This window comes from Glycine max, chromosome 8 (genome assembly GCF_000004515.6).
Source record: "Glycine max cultivar Williams 82 chromosome 8, Glycine_max_v4.0, whole genome shotgun sequence".
In the NCBI taxonomy this organism is placed as follows: domain Eukaryota; kingdom Viridiplantae; phylum Streptophyta; class Magnoliopsida; order Fabales; family Fabaceae; genus Glycine; species Glycine max.
Genome location: NC_038244.2, coordinates 28,457,275 through 28,475,575, shown reverse-complemented (window position 1 = coordinate 28,475,575; position 18,301 = coordinate 28,457,275).

Sequence of the window (18,301 nt, the reverse complement as noted above, 5' to 3'; positions counted from 1 at the left end):
ATCTCTTTGGGGACTCCCTCAGAGTGTATGTTTTGATTTAATCACTTGACAATTTTGGATGACGGCAGTGGAGCCATTTGACATTTAATCAATCAATTGAAATATTTATCCTAGGGTTCATCCCTTTCTTTTTCTTTAAAACCTTCTAATATTTTGCACAGCAAGGAAACATAAGGCTTTGGGATCAATCGTGCACCCCATTGAAGGATGGCAATGGATTGTCACACTTTGGTATGTGACCAAGTGAAACTTTCCTGATTTAAAGTCATAGAGTGATGCCAAGGGTCTGTCAATCCTGCTAAAACTTGATGACATGGGCTAATCCTAAAATAATTTATACAACAAAGGCCACCCTTGGATTCAAAAGCAATCCTAAGGAGTTTGCATGAGCGACTAACATTAGATGTACCCTACAATCAAAATTGTCTTTGGGCATTTTCCATGAGCTCCTGATCGAATGAGTTTTCTTCTCAAATGTGCAAGTGAGAAACCTCAAGGATTCTCTTTATATATATATATATATATATATATATATATATATATATATCAACAATCACAAGCGTGTGCGGGTTCCATTCCAGAATCCCAACTTAAAAGCAAAATTAGTCATTTCTTGATCCACATGGGCTTTATTGGGCTTGTAACATGGTAGGGGTAAGAGGGCTATGAAAGAAAGGATCAGAGAGGCTCAAAGAGTGTTTAAGGGTTATATTGAGTAAGAACCTCGAGAGCGTTGCTTGTACTTTATTCATTTCAACTTTTGGGTTGGGCCCTACTCCTTTTGTCTTATAAATTAATTCTTATTGCACTTTTGTGCCTTCCTTGTAAAATCTGGAGACCTTTTGTCTCTCTTTTTTTCTTCACTCGCCTTTGGCGGATTTTATTTTCTTTTTCTTTTCATTGTTGCCCAACTTCATGCATGTGTTTTTTCCATTGCTCTTCCCACCAGTTTAGCGGTGGTTCCTACTCAGGGTTTCTATTTTTGTTTTTTGTGTTGCTTTTTAGAAAACAAAAATGCTTTGGCTTGGAGGGGGTAGCAAGGGATAAATTAGTGTTTGGGATGTTGAAACACGGTCAAGTGTCATTTCAAATCTTGACTAGATACTTTTGTAGTTTGGATTTTGGGACGAAACCTCTGATAAACACGCTCCTTATTCTTTCATCTTTTTATATATTTTTTTATCACCCAAATTTTTTCCTAGGCTGCCCTTTCAGGTTTTCAACCTACCAAGTGAGAACTTCTAATCTGCCCCTAATTTCGTGCTCTTCTCTCCCTCTCCCTTCATTCATCTCCTTCTTCCTCCAAGCTCTTATCCATGGCCTCCTATGGTGGTGAGCTTCTTCTAGACTCATCTTCTCCTTGAAGTGGCGTCTCCTCTCTCTCTTCCTTCTCCATTCCGCTGCCATTTATCTTCCAAGAAGCAAAGGAATCCATTGATGAAGAAGATCCTAGGCCTACAAGCTCCAATGGAGCTTGCATCATGTGGTATCAAGAGCATCTTCATCTAGGTGATGTTCTTTTGCTTCCTCTATCTTTTTGTTCGGTGAATTCTCTTTTAATCCTTGTTTTTCATCTTATTCTCCATGTATATCCTCCATTGTCTTGTGGTTTGGTGCTGTTTAGAGTAGATTCAAAAAAAAATAAACCGATTAAATCTTAGATCTACACTTGTTCTTGCATTTCTATGGTTCAAATTTTGTAGATCTACTCTTGAATCTTGTTTTTGTGTTGATTTTAGGTTCTATCAATTTTCATTCATAATATTCTTGTGCTGAACCTTTAGATCTAAATTTTGTTCCAAAATATTGATTAGAAAAAAAAACACAAAAATCTAAGTGTAAATCACTTAATCCATGTTGTCTTAGAGTCATGTTTAGTCATAGTAATTGTCACATTATGTTCTAAGTTTGTGTTGAATTTTATTTTGTTGATTGAATTCTAGATACATTTGTTCATGTATTCTTGTCATTCTTAGCCTATCTTTTGAATTTTGAGTCTAATTCATGCATGTTATTTAGTTCATAACATGTTCTAAATCAATTCCTAGAAGTAGTCTTGTTCTTGAACTTTTTTTTTTGCTTTCTAAGTTTCCTACATGATGCCTAGGATGAAGTTGAGTTGTGGTGCTGAGTTGTGGCTGGATTTGTGAATCAAAATAAGTCTTAAGCTCTCTTTAATTGTGTTATTCAAGATAATTGAGCATAAGCAAACACAAATTGTAAATATCCAAGCCTCAAGCAACATAAACACTACTCTTGATTTCTAGGCTGAAATCGCTGGTGCTGGCAGCTTGAACATACGAACTTGTATAAATTACTGGGAACTGGTCACTACGTTTTTTGAGCTGAAAATTTTACTGAAAAATCTCACAAGTTGGCAGAAAAATCAGTTTCCAGGAAAAAAAAGAAAAGTGAAAGGAAAGTGTACTTGTTGTTTTGGCTCAAAATTTGTTCTATAATTGGTGCCTATTTTATACCAATCCTAGTTCTGAAATTTCAATTGAAAATTATTGTGAAAACAAGTGCCAAAACTAGAGGTTTCTTGAGTCTTTTTTTTTTAGAGTTTTTCTACTCTACTCTAGAGCCATTCTAGGTTTCTCTTTGAGTCCTAGCTTGCTTTTTTGTGTTTTTAATTGCTTTAATTGTTGAATAATCCTTGAAAATTTGTCTTGTTAAAACTCTATTGGTTTAGCTTTCATTTCATTTTTTTTTTGGTCTTTGGTTATTGCTTGTCTCTTTATTTCCTTGCTTGTGAGTTGCCATATAGGGAATTGGAAAGGAGGATTGGTGCCATATCTTGAAGAATTTGAGTCAAGAAGCAAGGGGCCAACCACCTTAAGAGCTATTGGACTAAGAAGCACTCTAAATTGAGTGAAATACTAAATACAGAATAGCCACCACAATTGAGGACTTTTTTTTTTGTAATTTTGTAATTGGCAATTTGTTTTGCTTTCAAATTTTGTAACAAAAAGGCCTTTCATTGGAAGTAAGTTTGGAGCCTCCAATAGGTCACCCTACTTCCATTTGTGTGTAATAATTTTAGGCAATTTTCCCTTAGGATAGTGAGTGTTTTGTTGGGAACCTTAAATGAGGTCATCCAAACACTCTTAGGATCCGCCTAGTTTGCATTTCTTGCACTTTAATTTCTTGCTTACTTTCATAGCTTATTTCCTTTACCCTCCATTGTCAAACCGCCTAGATAGCTTGCCTTTTACCAATTAGTTTTTACCTTATCTTTCACACCTCTTTTAGTGTTTATTTTGGCTAGTTTCAACCATAGTTTCTTTTACCTTTTTTTCAAACCCCCAACAAGAAAGAACCATAACTTAGGAACCAACATGAGTCTTCATTCTTCATCTAGTGTTAATGGTGAGGGTTCTACTCCTAAGGACCCCTTGTATAAGATATTAGATGAGTTGAGATCCCTTAAGTTGTGGAAAGAAAAACAAGAGAGAAAAGAAAAAGGTAAAAAAAGAGTGGAAGAAATAAGTCAAGATGAAAGAGAGAAAATAAGAGAGGAAGAAAGAAGAAAAATAAGGAAAGAAATGAAAAGAGAAAAACATGTCTCCTATAGTAGTCGTAACTCTTGCAAGAGCCTAAGTGAAGAACTTCGTGACTATTATGAAGGAAGGCATAGGTCACATCTTAGACCTCACTCCCATAGGAGAGAAAATGAAAGAAAGCCTCAAGAGGTTAACATTAAACTCCCATACTTCCATGGGAAGGACAATGTATAGGCTAATTTAGATTGGGAAATAAGGGTAGAGCAACAACTTAAAAGGAAGTCTACTTCAAAATCTTATGGCTCTCACTCTTATCCAAAGAAAGACCAAGGTCAAGGAATATTAGGGGTGAGACCTTCTAAGCCCAAAGATGATAAGGGGAAGACAATAGAAAAGCAACCCCTTAAGGCTAGTATGCAAGAGAAGACTAGCTCCATGAAGTGCTTTAAATGTCTTGGAAGAGGACACATTACTTCTCAATGCCCCACCAAGAAAACCATGATTATGAGGGGCCAAGACATTTATAGTAGCCAAGATGAGGCTACTACTTCACCTTCCTCTAGTAAAAGTGAAGAAGCAAAAGGGGAAGAATCTAGTGAAGAGATCTACCCCCAAGAAGAAGGACAACCTTTAATGGTTAAGGAGGAGTGTAAGGAGGTAAGTGTCTCCTCCAAGAGGTTAGCTAAGAAGGAAAGACATTTTGAAATAAAGACAAATATTAAAGAAATTTCCCTTCTTAGACAACCTCCACATTTTCTCCTTTGTAAAAAGACACTTGTTAGCATTGCCACATCTCTTAGGCTTGAGTTTATTCCTCAAGTAAAGGAGTTGTTGGATGAGGGTTTGGTTCGCAAGAGATTAAATCCTTGTGCTTTTTTGGTGCCCAAAATAGGTATTATTAGGCACCAAATCCCTAAAATAGGTTGTGTGATGAATGCTTTGGGTGGTGCAACACTCTTTTGTAAAATCACTCGTGCACCCAACATCTTCATGATTTGTGTACATAGGGACTCATTAGGTAGGTTTGTTCTTATTTTTAGTTTCAATACAAACTTAGGTACTCATATGGGACACCTTAGGTTTGTCATACTTTTTGGTAGGAATAATCAACATGAAAATATAGAAAAGGGTATGTTCTATTGCTTTACTTTTCTTAATTTTTTAAATTGTGATCAAGGGTTTCCCATGAATCCTAAGAGAATAAAGGTCATTCCTGAGTGGCCCGCTCCACCAAGTGTAAGAAAAATTTGGGGCTTCCAAGACTTAACAAACTTTCACAAAAGGTTTGCCCCATATTTTTCTATACTTGTAGCACCACTCATTGAGTTGGTGAGGAACCATGTTCCTTCATGGGAAGATGCCCAGGAAATGAGTTTTCAGACCTTACCTTACTTCAACAAACTAAACACCACTAATACATATGTTTTTGTTCTTTTTGCAAGTGTTGAGGAAAAAAGCCCAGACTTTCAAGAACCTCGGGATTTGAGGTCAAATCCTTTTCAAGGGGGAGGGAATGATGCAATCCTACCCCGCAAGGGCATTGGATAGAAAAACTCCAAGTAGATTGGGCCAGAGATGCAAAAGAAGGCCCTAGGGTTCTAATGAGCCTTAGGGTAGATTTCGGGCCCATGGGCTAAGTACGAGCCTACTTATCTTTGTAAATATTAGATTAAGGTTTCATTATTTTTGGGCCTTGTATTTAGGGCTCCATAATGTAGGTAGGGTATCCTAGAAATATAGGATTTTTCAGCCCTTGTATTTTAGGGCACCTAGACTAGTTTTTGTATTAGGGGTAGTTTTGTAATTTCACATGCACTAAGTGGATATTTGATGTGTGTGGTTGGAAATAAATTTAATTGAATTGGTAGAAGCCCAATCCAATTAAATTTTAGAGGGGGAGGTGAGCATTTGCTTACTACACCCTATTGCCACATCATATAGTCACACTTTGTGCATGTCCTTCATGCTTTTCATGCCTCATGACACCTAAGCACACTTAGTGGAGAATCTTGGAATTGATCTTGGATTAGTGGGCTGAACCATAACTAAAATTCACTAATCATAATTAGTGAAATTTTGGCTCCAAAGTTTGGCTCCACAAATTCAATTTCAAATTCAAGTGAAATTTGAATTTCCCTCCAATTTTGTGTGACACTTGGGCTATAAATAGAGGTCATGTGTGTGCATTTTTTTCAACTTTGATCATTTGAATATTAACTTCAGATTTCAAAGCTCTTTTTGAGCACAAAATTTCGTGCTCTTCTCTCCCTCTCCCTTCATTCATCTCCTTCTTCCTCCAAGCTCTTATCCATGGCCTCCTATGGTGGTGAGCTTCTTCTAGACTCATCTTCTCCTTGAAGTGGCGTCTCCTCTCTCTCTTCCTTCTCCATTCCGCTGCCATTTATCTTCCAAGAAGCAAAGGAATCCATTGATGAAGAAGATCCTAGGCCTACAAGCTCCAATGGAGCTTGCATCAGCCTCTCATTGCCTAGTATGGGCTCTGAGGTATCTATTGTTGTCTTTTGTCATGACCTTGTAGCAAGGAAAAATGAAAGAAACTGTGCAGGTTCTCGAAAAAGAAACTCAAAGGATTTTCAATTAACAGATTAAGTCAAACGAATCTTGTTCTTGACAACTCACTTTTCTCTCAAAAGACAACTTTTAAGAATGATAAAATGAGGTCACATGAATGTTTGTACTTCTTATTTTTTATTTGAAACACAGTCAGTCAAACATTTTTTTTTTTGAACTTTAGTCGTCATTTATGGTATCCCCACTAAACGTGTAGAACGAACAATTTCTTATTGAATAGAGTTGGAGATCAACTCAGGAGCGCAAGTCACTAGAGCAAACAAGCCAACGACGTACATTCACATTCCAGTGAATATGCAAAGATGTAATTGTGAGAGAATGAGACAAGGACATCAAATTTATCCATATTATTAGCAGTGTGACTGTTGTTTACATTAATGGCATAAACTTGAAAATCCTAATGAGTCATTGGAGACATCTAACAACAACCTTCAAATTTCCCCAAGTATCATGCATATTATTGCTCAACAACGTCAGAATTCACAAGCAATTGTCTTCCTCAAATTTTAGCCAACCTACATCAATTAGACTTTGCACCTTATGTTTCAGGGTCATACAATGCTCAACAGAATGCCCCGGAACTCCTCCGTGATAAGCACATGTTGCATTCGAGTTGTATCCTCGGGAAAATGGAGGTTGAGGAATCTTTGGTGGGATTATGGCTACCATTGCATTATTGAGTAGATATGGGTGTAAGTTAGCATACAGCACCGGAATTGGGGTGAATTCTACAGGCTTGTTTTCTGAAAAATTCCTTCCCTGGATGGTGTTTTGGTTCGTGTTAAGGGTGGTGTTTGGCTTCGGATGTGCAGCAGGCGGGTTTTGTGGCTGATTTAGGGGCTGCCTTTGTGGATGATTGGGTGTTCTTGGCTAGTAGGGTGGTGGGTAATGAGAAGGATTGATATTGGTTGAGTATTGATATTGTTGAGCTAGTGGGAAATTTGGCCATGTAGGAACGGCAGTCACGGCATGGGTTTCTCCCTCCTTCTTATTCTCTCAATTTTCCCTAGGCTTCCTATTCATCAAAGTAGCATAATCAAATTTGCCTCTTCTCGAACCCACTTCGATCCTCTCGCCCACAAACACTAAATCTACAAAGCTTGAAGGCATGTAACCCACCATCTTCTCATAGTAGAACACCGGTAACATGTCCACTATCATTGTTATCATCTCCCTCTCCATCATTGGGGATGCTACTTGAGCTGCCAGATCCCTCCACCTTTGGGTGTATTCTTTGAAAGATTCATGCTCCTTTTTCACATGTTCTACAATTGCATTCTATCCGGAGCCATATCAGAATTGCATTGATACTGCCTAATGAAGGCAACCATTAGGTCCTTCTAGGAATGGACCCGAGAAGGTTCAAGATTAGTATACCAGGTGACGATTTACCCAATAAGACTTTCCAGGAAGAAATGCATCAATAATTTTTCATCTTTCGTGTATGCCCCCATTTTCCTACAGTACATCTTCAGGTGATTCTTGGGGCAAGTAGTCTCCATGTACTTATCGAAATTTGGCACCTTGAACTTCATAGGAATGACCACGTCGAGCACTAGGCACAACTCTACCATGTCAGCAAAGGCATAATTTCTGCCTCCTACAATGACCCTTAGCTTTTCCTCTATATGATCAAATTTCTCCCTTTCCACCATAGCAAGAGGCCCTCCTCCCATCGCAAAATGTAAGGGTTGGGGTTGTAGGCGATATTGAGGCCCCCCCAAAGTGTTTGGCGGGGGTACACTAAAAAATGCCTCCGCCTCAGTGGCATATCCAAGGTGAGGCTCGAAGTCGGCTAGAGTGTGGCCTCGGGGTACTTCATGTGTCTCCCCCATGGGTTGAGAGACATGTGCATGATCAGATTGGGGTTATTGGCTCTCAATGGGTACGGGTGTGGAGTTGTCGACATTCTTATCAGGAGCGTGTACAACATTGGGTGGTGTATAGTTGGGAAGCAATCCACATGGGGGGAAGGGATGCTTGCTCTGGACCTGCACCAAATGGGGGCCGCCCGTACTTTCTCAACACTTCGCCTCCCTAACCTACCATATCTAAGACTGGACGATTTACTTGGTTGAAACCAGGTGGGTGAGTCAAGTCCACCTCTATGGCGGTACTTGTGACAACAACTGTAGCCGTATTGACTTCCACCATCCTTCTCATATCATAATGGCCTCCATCATATGATCATATGTTCTTTCATGGCCTCCATGTTGGCCTTCATCTGCTCTTGCACCTCTTCTATTTCACTCATCACTAATCATAGTTAGTGGAGAATCTTGGACTTGATCTTGGATTAGTGGGCTGAACCATAGCTAAAATTCACTAATCATAGTTAGTGAAATTTTGGCTCCACAATTAGGCTCCACAAATTCAATTTCAAATTCAAGTGAAATTTGAATATAAATTCAAATTTCCCTCTAATTTTGTGTGACACTTAGGCTATAAATAGAGGCCATGTGTGTGCATTTTTCCAACTTTGATCATTTGAGAATTACCCTTCTCTCCCTCTCCCTCCACTCATCTTCTCCTACCTTCAAGCTCTTATCCATGGCTTCCTATGGTGGTGAGCTTCTTCTTGACTCATCTTCTCCTTGAAGTGGTGTCTCCAATCATCTTTCTTCCTTCTCCATTCCGCTGCCATGATCTTCAAGAAGTAAAGGACTCAATTGATGAAGAAGATCCAAGGCCTACAAGCTCCACATGGAGCTGCATCAGATGTATGTGAATGATAAATTGTTGAAGTATTGCAAATTTTACATAGGACATTCAGTAGAACATAGGGTCAAATCAATTCAGATTTTCATTAAAACAACATTGTTCATTACATCTTGTCAGAGTGAAAGTGCAACAGGATATAACACATGGACATCAACAGTCCCAAATTTTGTAAATTATTTAGCTCAATCATGTGTTGGCAGTAGCCAAAGAAGCTACGTAAACTCGATCCATCTTCTACCCTAACTTAAGTTGGTTACTTCCATACTTGACCTTCACATGATGAAAACCTTTTCTTAAAAGCATGTGCTTGGTTCGACCCTATGTTCGCAAGAATAGAAATTTTGATTACCGATACTTCAACAACCTATCATAAAGATCATTGATTAAGGCATACTTATGATATGCATGACAAATGTAATAATGAGATCGACATGAGACACCTGAAGAACCATCCTTTCCTAGCTAACAATGTGTTAGGTACCATGTTCACGTGATTTTCAATCATTTTTCACGAGAAATGAGTGTATAATCCCAAAGTGGTTTGTTTATAACTATCCTCATGGTACCTAGCACATGTAACTAAGAATGTGGTATAAACTTTCACGCTTCATTATGACTTTCTTTTTGTTCCTTTTTTTTGTTGTTTTTAGGAAAATGCAAGGCATGAGCAACCATGTGTTAGGATTATGCATGAGTGAACATAACATGCGAACGATGAAAATAGAATGAATGCAATTGGCAGAACACAAGCATGCTAAATAGAGATGCATGATAATGCAATGACTTATGCAAATGCAATGCATGAATATGATAAATGATAAATGCAGGAATGATGTGTCCATTATGAACAGATGCATGATGCGATCAAGGAACAAGCCAGAGTGAGTTTGCTTTGTGCCCTGTCAGACCCAAATTTTGTTCAGGGACAATAATTTGCAAACATTTTGATTCTTGCCAGCCGAATTGAGCTACTTAACACCAGTTACCGCGCAATCCAAAAGGTTTTTTGACGTTTCGGGAAAGAATACGCAAAATACCTGTCATACCCTAATTTCGTCTGGGGACTATTGCTTGATGGTATACAACCTTTGATTGACCGCTTCGAGGTACTTGGCACCCTTTGTTGCACAATATGTGAAGTCCCGAGACGTGCCGGAAATCAAAAGGAAGCGTGGTTATGCAATCCGTGAAATTCCGTAATGTGACGGAAACCAAAAGGAAGTATTGTTACGCAATCCGTGAGTTTCCGTAACTTTTTTAAAAGCTAAAAAAGGGCAAATACATGATCCGTAAGGTTACGGAACCTTACGGAAAGAAAATAAGTATCGTTACGAAATTCGTAAAGTTTCATAACGTTACGGAAAAAGAATCACCAAAAAAAGGAAAGGGGTGTATTTAGTAAAAAAAAAGGGTGCAAATAGCAACCAGGCCCACTTAGGCCTTCCAGATTCTTCCTCCAGAAGGCGGTTGCTTCTGGAGGAAGCAACCTGGCTCGCCTAGGCAAGCTGGGTGGCAAGCTCCTCCCCTATTTTGCTAAAAATAGGGGGAGGAGTGAAGAGGAAAGGGGTTCAGCCTTCTTGGCACTTCATATTCACTTGAAATTGCTGAAGAAAATTGTTTCCGTGAAGAAAATCCAAGCCGAAGCGCTTCCGTAATGTTTCCGTGGGTAATTACACGAAGATTTTCAACCGTTCTTCGGCATTCATCATTCCTTCTTTATTTTTCTTCGGTCTTCAACTGATAAGTACCCCTAATCAAGCTTTTCAATTCATTCTATGTACCCATGGTGGTCCCCATTTGTTTTGTGTATTTTTTATTCTCGTTTCATTTACTTTCTGTACCCCCTTTTGATGTGATTCAGTCATTTATTTAAGTCATTTCTCGCCTAATCAAAAAATAAAATAAATTTCCACCAATCATTTGATTTGTAATATCTGTTAATTTCTGTTAAAATGAAATCCGACCATTCGGTCATGCCGTAACCACGTTGGAAATCAAAAAAGAGGTAAAATAATAATATAAATCAAAAAATACCTTTTAGCAAAATAAAGCGAAAAAATCAATCGGACGTTTCTCTTTGGGATTTCTCTTTCTTAATTGAATTGACTAATAACTAAAGTGAAACTAAGGCTAAAATCAACCCGCAAAGTCAAGCTCGTCCACACAAAAATCACTAAAAAGGATTTGAAAAGTTCAATATCTCAGTTTTTCTTACCAAGTAAATGGATCATTTTTAAGGTCCAACGCCTTAAAATGATCACCTTCCAAGTAAAAAGAATCGCTTGATTTACTCTTAAAAAAGAACTACGTAGGTCTGATTTCCTCTTTGATGGAGGGTACGTAGGAGCAAGAGCCCCCGCTTTTGTCGACCTCAAAAATAAAAAAGGAAATAAAAATTAAGGTAACACAATTTCACACAATTCTAAAAAATAGGTTGTTGTCCTTTGAGACAAACGTGAGAGGTGCTAATACCTTCCTCAAACGTAAATACAACTCCCGAACTTGGAACATTCTTTTTGACCGGTTTCCTTCGGTTTTTCTGATGTTTTCCACAAATAAACATTGGTGGCGACTCTGGGCATCTTTCCTCCTTTGGAAAGCGCACCTGTGAGCCTCGCCTCGCTTGCCCGCCAAAGGGCATGTTGCGATAATACCCAAGAAGGAGGGTAAAAGGGTCATTTGGAGGCTTTTTTAGACCCCTGGGCCCACTGGAAAACTTAGGAGTGAAGTAACCAGCTCGTCTGGGCAAGCTGCTGTTCAACCTCCTCCCCTCATTTCCTATAAATAGGCATGAGGGGGCTGAAGGAAGGGGTTCAGCTTCATATATTGAGAGCATTTTAGTGAAATTAGTGAGAAGAAGGAGAAAGAAGAAAAATAAGGCTGAGGCGCTTCCGAATAGCTTCCGTGATCGATTCCTACATCGTTCTTCAATGTTCTTCGTTCGTTCTTTGTTCATCGACCAGTTAGTTTTTATTTCGAAGTGTTGAATTCCTTCTATGCACCCTTTAGGGCCCCTTCTTGCTTTTTGCATCTTCATCTTTATTCTTCTACCATCAGTGAACTCATTTCTTTGTGTAAAGTGAGTTTCGACCGATCGTTTGTGTCATAACCTCACTTTATCATTGTAAAATAAAATTTCAACCGATCGTTTGTGTCGTAGTCTCCTTCCATCAAAGTACAGTAAAGTTTGAACCAATCATTTACTTCGCAAGTTATCCTTTAATGGGTTTGAAAGTAAATAAGCAAAACCAGAGTTAAAATCGACACATAACCAAGCTTTTATCCATAAAAATCGCTTGAATCCGTTCAAGGTCCAACGCCTTAATGGTCTCTTTTGCTTTTATCGGTTAAAATGAACCTTTCAAAAGTTTAAAATCAACCCTACACGTAACTTTCTTGTTTTTAAGAACTACGTAGGTCTGATTTCCTCTTCGATGGAGGGTACGTAGGAGCAAGAGCCACACTCTTGTCGACCCCAAAAGATAAAAAAACATAAAAAAGGGGGAAATAAATAAATATTGAAGTCATGAGGTTGTTGTCCTTTGAGACAAACGTGAGAGGTGCTAATACCTTCCTCAAGCATAAATACAACTCCCGAACTTAGAATTTTCATTTTTTTATTCTTAAAATTCGTAGACCCCTTTTGGTTTTTCTAATGTTTTCCTCAAATAAACATTGGTGACGACTCCCACACATTTCCATTTTTTAGAAGGCACACCCTTGAGTCTTGCTCGCCCTCCCGTCGAAGGGTAGGTTGCGACATGCCCCTAATTCAGGAACCTAATGGAAAGGATCAAAAAATCCATTTTTAGTGACAACTCCCAAGGGTGTGTCTTCCAATGAAGGAAAACGCGTGGAGTCGCCACCAACATTTATTCGAGGAAAATGTTAGAAAAACAAAAAAAATGGTCTACGGATCTTAAGAAATAAAGGTTCGGGAGTTGTTTACGCACGGGGAAGGTATTAGCACCCCACGCGTCCATCACGAGGGATGGCAGCCTTAAATCAAATATGCAAAATCATGACTTCAAATTTAGCTTATTTTCCCTTTTTATGTTTTTTTATTTTTTTTGGGGTCGACAAGAGCGGGGCTTTCGCTCCTACATACCTCAATTACGATGAGGAACTCAGACCTACGTAGTTCTTTAAGAACTAAACGTTGGATAAATTATTTTTTTATCTTTTTTGAAAGATTGATTTTAACCGAGCAAAAGTCGTTAAAGGCGTTGGACCTTGAAATGATCTTTTGATTTTTGAAAAGAGAGAATCGTTAAGGCGCTGGACCGTTGAACGATCTCTTGATTATTGAAAGGAGGAGAGAACTGTTAAGGCATTGGACCTTTGAACGATCTCTTAATTTTTGAGAGGAGGAGAGAACCGTTAAGGCGTCGGACCTTTGAACGATCTCTTGATTTTTGAAAAGAGGAGAAAGAGTCGTTTAGGCGTTGGACCTTGAAACGATCTTCTTAAGTTTGAAAGTCAAGAATCGTTAAGGCGTTGGACCTTTGAACGATTTCTTGATTTTTTTTACAAAATGAAGAAGTTTATGAGTTTGTTTTATTTGGTTTTGGCTCAATATTCTTCAATCCTTTTTTAGAGATAACTTGCGGCGCTATGACTGGTTAAAACTTATTTTGCATTGATGAAAAGAGTGTACGACACAAACGATCGGTCGAAACTTATTTAAACAGTGATTAAGTGAGATTACAACACAAACGATCGGTTGAAATTCATTTAAACAGTGATTAAGTGAGATTACAACACAAACAATCGATCGAATTTTATTTTAATGGTGATTAAACGAGATTACGGTATGAACACTTGGTCGAAACTTACTTTAAACAAAGAAAAAGATCATTGATGATCAAAGAAGGAGATGAAGATGCACAAACAATAAAGGGGAACCCCTAAAGGTCCTTAAATCAAGTTCAAATCCTTAAAATCAATCACTAACCAGATGAAGAACGAAGAACGACCGAAGAACAAACGGCGAACAGTGTAGGAATCGATGACGAATGTGATTCGGAAGCATTTCGGCCTTGTTTTCTCTTCTTTCTTCTTCTTTCTGGACCTCTGGACTATTCTAGATGTGGTGAAAAAGGAAGTGACCAAGCTCTTACAAGCTGAAATCATCTACCCCATTTCTGACAGCCAGTGGGTGAGTCCAGTCCAAGTGGTTCCTAAGAAGACAGGCCTCACAGTGATCAATAATGAAAAGGATGAGCTTATTCCCACAAGAGTGCAGAACAGCTGGCGAGTCTACATTGATTATAGGAGGCTGAATCAGTTAGCCAAAAAAGATCATTTTCCCCTACCTTTCATTGATCAAATGCTTGAGCGCTTGGCAGGTAACTCTCATTACTGTTTTCTTGATCACTTTTCTAGTTATTTACAAATTCATATTGCTCCTGAGGATCAAGAAATAACCACATTCACCCATCCCTTTGGCACTTTTGCCTATAAGAGGATACCCTTTGGCCTATGCAACGCCCCTAGTACCTTCTAGCGGTGTATGCTTAGCATTTTTAGTGATTTTATAGATACTTGCATAGAGGTGTTTATGGATGATTTTACTGTTTATGGTTCCTTTTTTGATACATGTTTGGATGGTCTGGATAGAGTTCTTAATAGATGCATTGAAACTAACCTTGTGCTGAATTTTGAAAAATGTCACTTCATGGTAGAACAAGGCATAGTTTTAGGGCATATCATTTCCAGTAGGGGCATAGAGGTAAACCCTGCAAAAATAGTTGTTATTTCACGATTGTCTTACCCCTCTTGCATGCAAGAGGTTCATTCTTTTCTTGGTCATGCAGGGTTTTATAGGCGCTTTATCAAGGACTTTAGCAAAGTGGCCCTTCCACTATCCAATCTGTTGCAAAAGGAGGTGGAGTTTGATTTTGATGACCGGTGCAAAGAGGCTTTTGATTGTCTCAAGCGTGCGGTGACTACCACCACTATCATTCAGACGCCTGATTGGACAGCCCCATTTGAGTGGTTAATGGACACCGGCTGAAACCATTCCTCACAAATCCCTCCTTAGTGGATGTAGTGGTGGAAGAGACCTCCCTACTTCACCCTACTTCCCTTCCGTAATGACTTAAGGAGTTTTCTTTTTCTTTCTCCTTCTTTACTTTTGTTGTACTTGTCCAAATTTATTGATTTCTTTGATTGTTCTTGATCTTATGATTGTCCTACATTGAGGACAATGTGTTGTTTAAGTGTGAGGGGGGGAGAAGATTGTTCTTTAATTTTGTTGGGTATTCTAGTTTAATTTTATTAGGTATTCTAGTTTAATTTTGTTAGGTTTTCTAGGTTAATTTTGTTATTTTGGTTTTATGTTTTGTGTACAACATTGCATGTTCTCTTTGAATTATAAGTTATGTACAGGTAAAGGGTAATTGTTTTTGAAATAGGAGTTTCTTGGCATTTTGTGAATTGAATCCTTGTTTTTCTCTACATGTCAAGTTAGTTTTTAAAGTTCAAATTGAAAGTGATAGATTTACCCTTGGTGAGAATTTGAGCCATTGTCATCTATTGTATTCAATGTATTTTGCCCCATTGATTGCTTGCACAATAGCCTTGGCTTTACTCTTGTTGATACTTCTTGCTTCACATGCATGTTAGGAGATGATTTAGGCATTTTGTTCTTATAAGCCTCTAGCCAAATGAGCCTACCTTGAATTAATTCCTTTGATAGCCCCTTTGAGCCAATGTTCCCCTTTGACTTGGATTGGTTGAAGACTTGGTTGATTTTGTTTTGGGTTTACTTTTTAATTTTGGTTTTGGGGTTTACTACTATTTCTTATTTCCCACTTATTACCCATTGCTCCTCTATTACTTTGGGTTTTAGCTACCATCCCATACTTTCATCTACCTTGTCCTTGGCCCCATTACAACCTTAAAGGACCTTTTGATCCTCATGTGCATGTGCTTGTTTTCATGGGTGCTTTGAGAGTAAACAGTAGCCTAGACACTTGAGAGATAGAGTGCATATCTTGTGAGGCTTTATCACTTTTCATTCTTGAGCTAATTTACTATCTTGCCATGTTTGAGATGCTTGGATGATTTTCATGACGGCCATGACTCTTTAACTCTTTGCGTGTTGCATGTTACCCATTATTTTCATTCCTTGAGATTCATTGAGAAATATGTAATTGTTGTTGTGTCTGTTTGTTTCTCTTTAATGTCTCTGAATTTGTCCCTTGCTTTTTTTTTTTATTTTGCCCAGGAGTGCAAAAGGCTAAGTGTGAGGGGATTTGATGTGTCATCATTTTCTCCTATTTCTTAACCCTTTTTGTCACCATTTTAATTGCTGATTAGCCTTAATTGTCAAATTAATTATGCAGTTTTATCATTTGGGCCTACTGGATTAATTTTGTGTTTTTAATTTAATTTCAGGAGAATTATAAGTAATTGGGCTTGAATCCGGAATTGGGCTTGGACTTGAAGAGAGCAGACAATTTTATTCTACCAAATCTTATCTTATCTAGATTTTATCTCATCTAGATATTATTTCATCTAGATTTTATCTTATCATATCTAGATTTCATCTAGATTTTATCTTATCTAGATTTTATTTTATTTATGTGCTTGAACTTAAAATAGATTTGTAAGCTTTGGGGCTGAGAACTATATAACAGCACCAAGGTTCTAGTTTTAGGCTCTCTCTCTCTCTCTCTCTTTCATTTTAGTTTTTTTTTGTTTTGGAGAATAATTCTAGTTTTCTTCGTTTTCTACTACAATTTCGTTTGCTATTGATTAATGGAAGGCTAAGTCTCCAGCGTTGTTTTCTCTTGAGGATCAAGCACAACTCTCTTTGAGGTTTTATTATTACTATTGCATTCTACTCAGTTTTTCCTCTTCACCAATTACTCTGTATTTGTTGCTATTAATCCATCCATGCTTAGTGCTTGATTAATTATCTCTGCGCTTAATTTATGTTCATGCTTAATGATCAGTTTCGTTCATGATTTAATTGGTGTATGTGTTGCTTAATCACATAATGAATGCCTTATGTTAAATTTCGCTTACTAATTTAATTTAGGGTTGGATTAAGTGGTTGAACTGATAAAGGATAAATCCTCGTAACCTAGGATAAGAGACTTGCTTGTGAATCAAGGGGAAACAACGTGTTTTAATTTTGATATTTTATAATTAAAATTTACTTGCTATTTAATTTACAAAAACAAGCAACCGCCCCCCCCCCCCCCCCCCAATTCAAAACATTTTATTAAAAACCGGTAAAAAACTTTGGGTGAACCTTGGCCCGTGGGAAAAAAACCAAGAACCCCTTCCAAAAATTGGCTTTTTTAAGGTTATTTGATTCGGGGTACGACCTCGATCACTAAGCGAGCTTGCCCCGCTAAGCCCAAGGCACTTGTGATTTTCTTTATGTTTCGCCATGCGCTTAGCGCGCCCTGTCACGCTAAGTGCAATTTACTCTCTATTTTTGTAATTGTAGGAATTGGGCTTAGCGAGCCTTCTCGCTAAGCCATTTATGTCCAGTAGTGTTGTCGCGCTAAGCGTGTCTGGCCGCACTAAGCGCAATTTTGGTTTCTGTTGTGGAATTTGGCTTAGCAAGCCTACTCGCTAAGCCATATCCAAAAAAAAATCCGAATTGTGTCAACTCGCTAAGGTGTGGGGGCCCACCAAACGCCTGAGTTAAAGTAAAATTTTCATAAGGCGCGCTAAGCGCATTTGTCGTGTTAAGCACCCAATCTGAATTTCAGTTTTATTTTTCAGCTTGTCATTTCAAATAAAACCTGTTTTAACTTGGTTTCTGTGTTTCTTTTGTGCAGATGGCTTCTAGGAAAAGGAAAGTCGCAGCTTCCAGGCCCTAGCCTCACTATGATACTCACAGATTCACCTCTGAGGATGCCTGGAACCGCTATGCTGACAACGTTCTTGGCCGGAACATCCTTCCAGAAAGGAACATGAAGCTTTTTGTCACATAGTTTGATGAGTTCAGGATAGAGCTAGTCAGAAGAAACTGGCACAGGACGCTGACCAACCTCATTGAAAAGGGAGCATAGATGTGGCTCTCGTGAAGGAATTTTATGCTAATCTTTATGTCCCGGGGGATAAGCCTCCAAAGCAAGTTAGGGTCAGAGGGCATTTAATTAAGTTTGATGCGGATTCCCTCAACACTTTTCTGGAGACTCCAGTTGTTCTAGAGCCAGGGGAGACTCTTCCTGGTTACTCCAGGTTCTGCAGACTGAGACCAGGCCCTGAGGAGCTAGCTGCCCAACTTTGTATCCCTGGTAGGGGATTTTTTCTGAATGCTGAGGGCCTGCCATGGAAGCTGCTGAGGAAAGACCTCACTACTCTGGCGCATACTTGGAGCGTTCTGTCTTATTTCAACCTTGCCCCTACATCACACACTTCTGATCAAAACTTGGACAGGGCAAGGTTGGTATATGGATTAGTGATGAAGATGGGCATGAATGTTGGAGCCCTCATCTCTGGATAGATCACTCTTATGG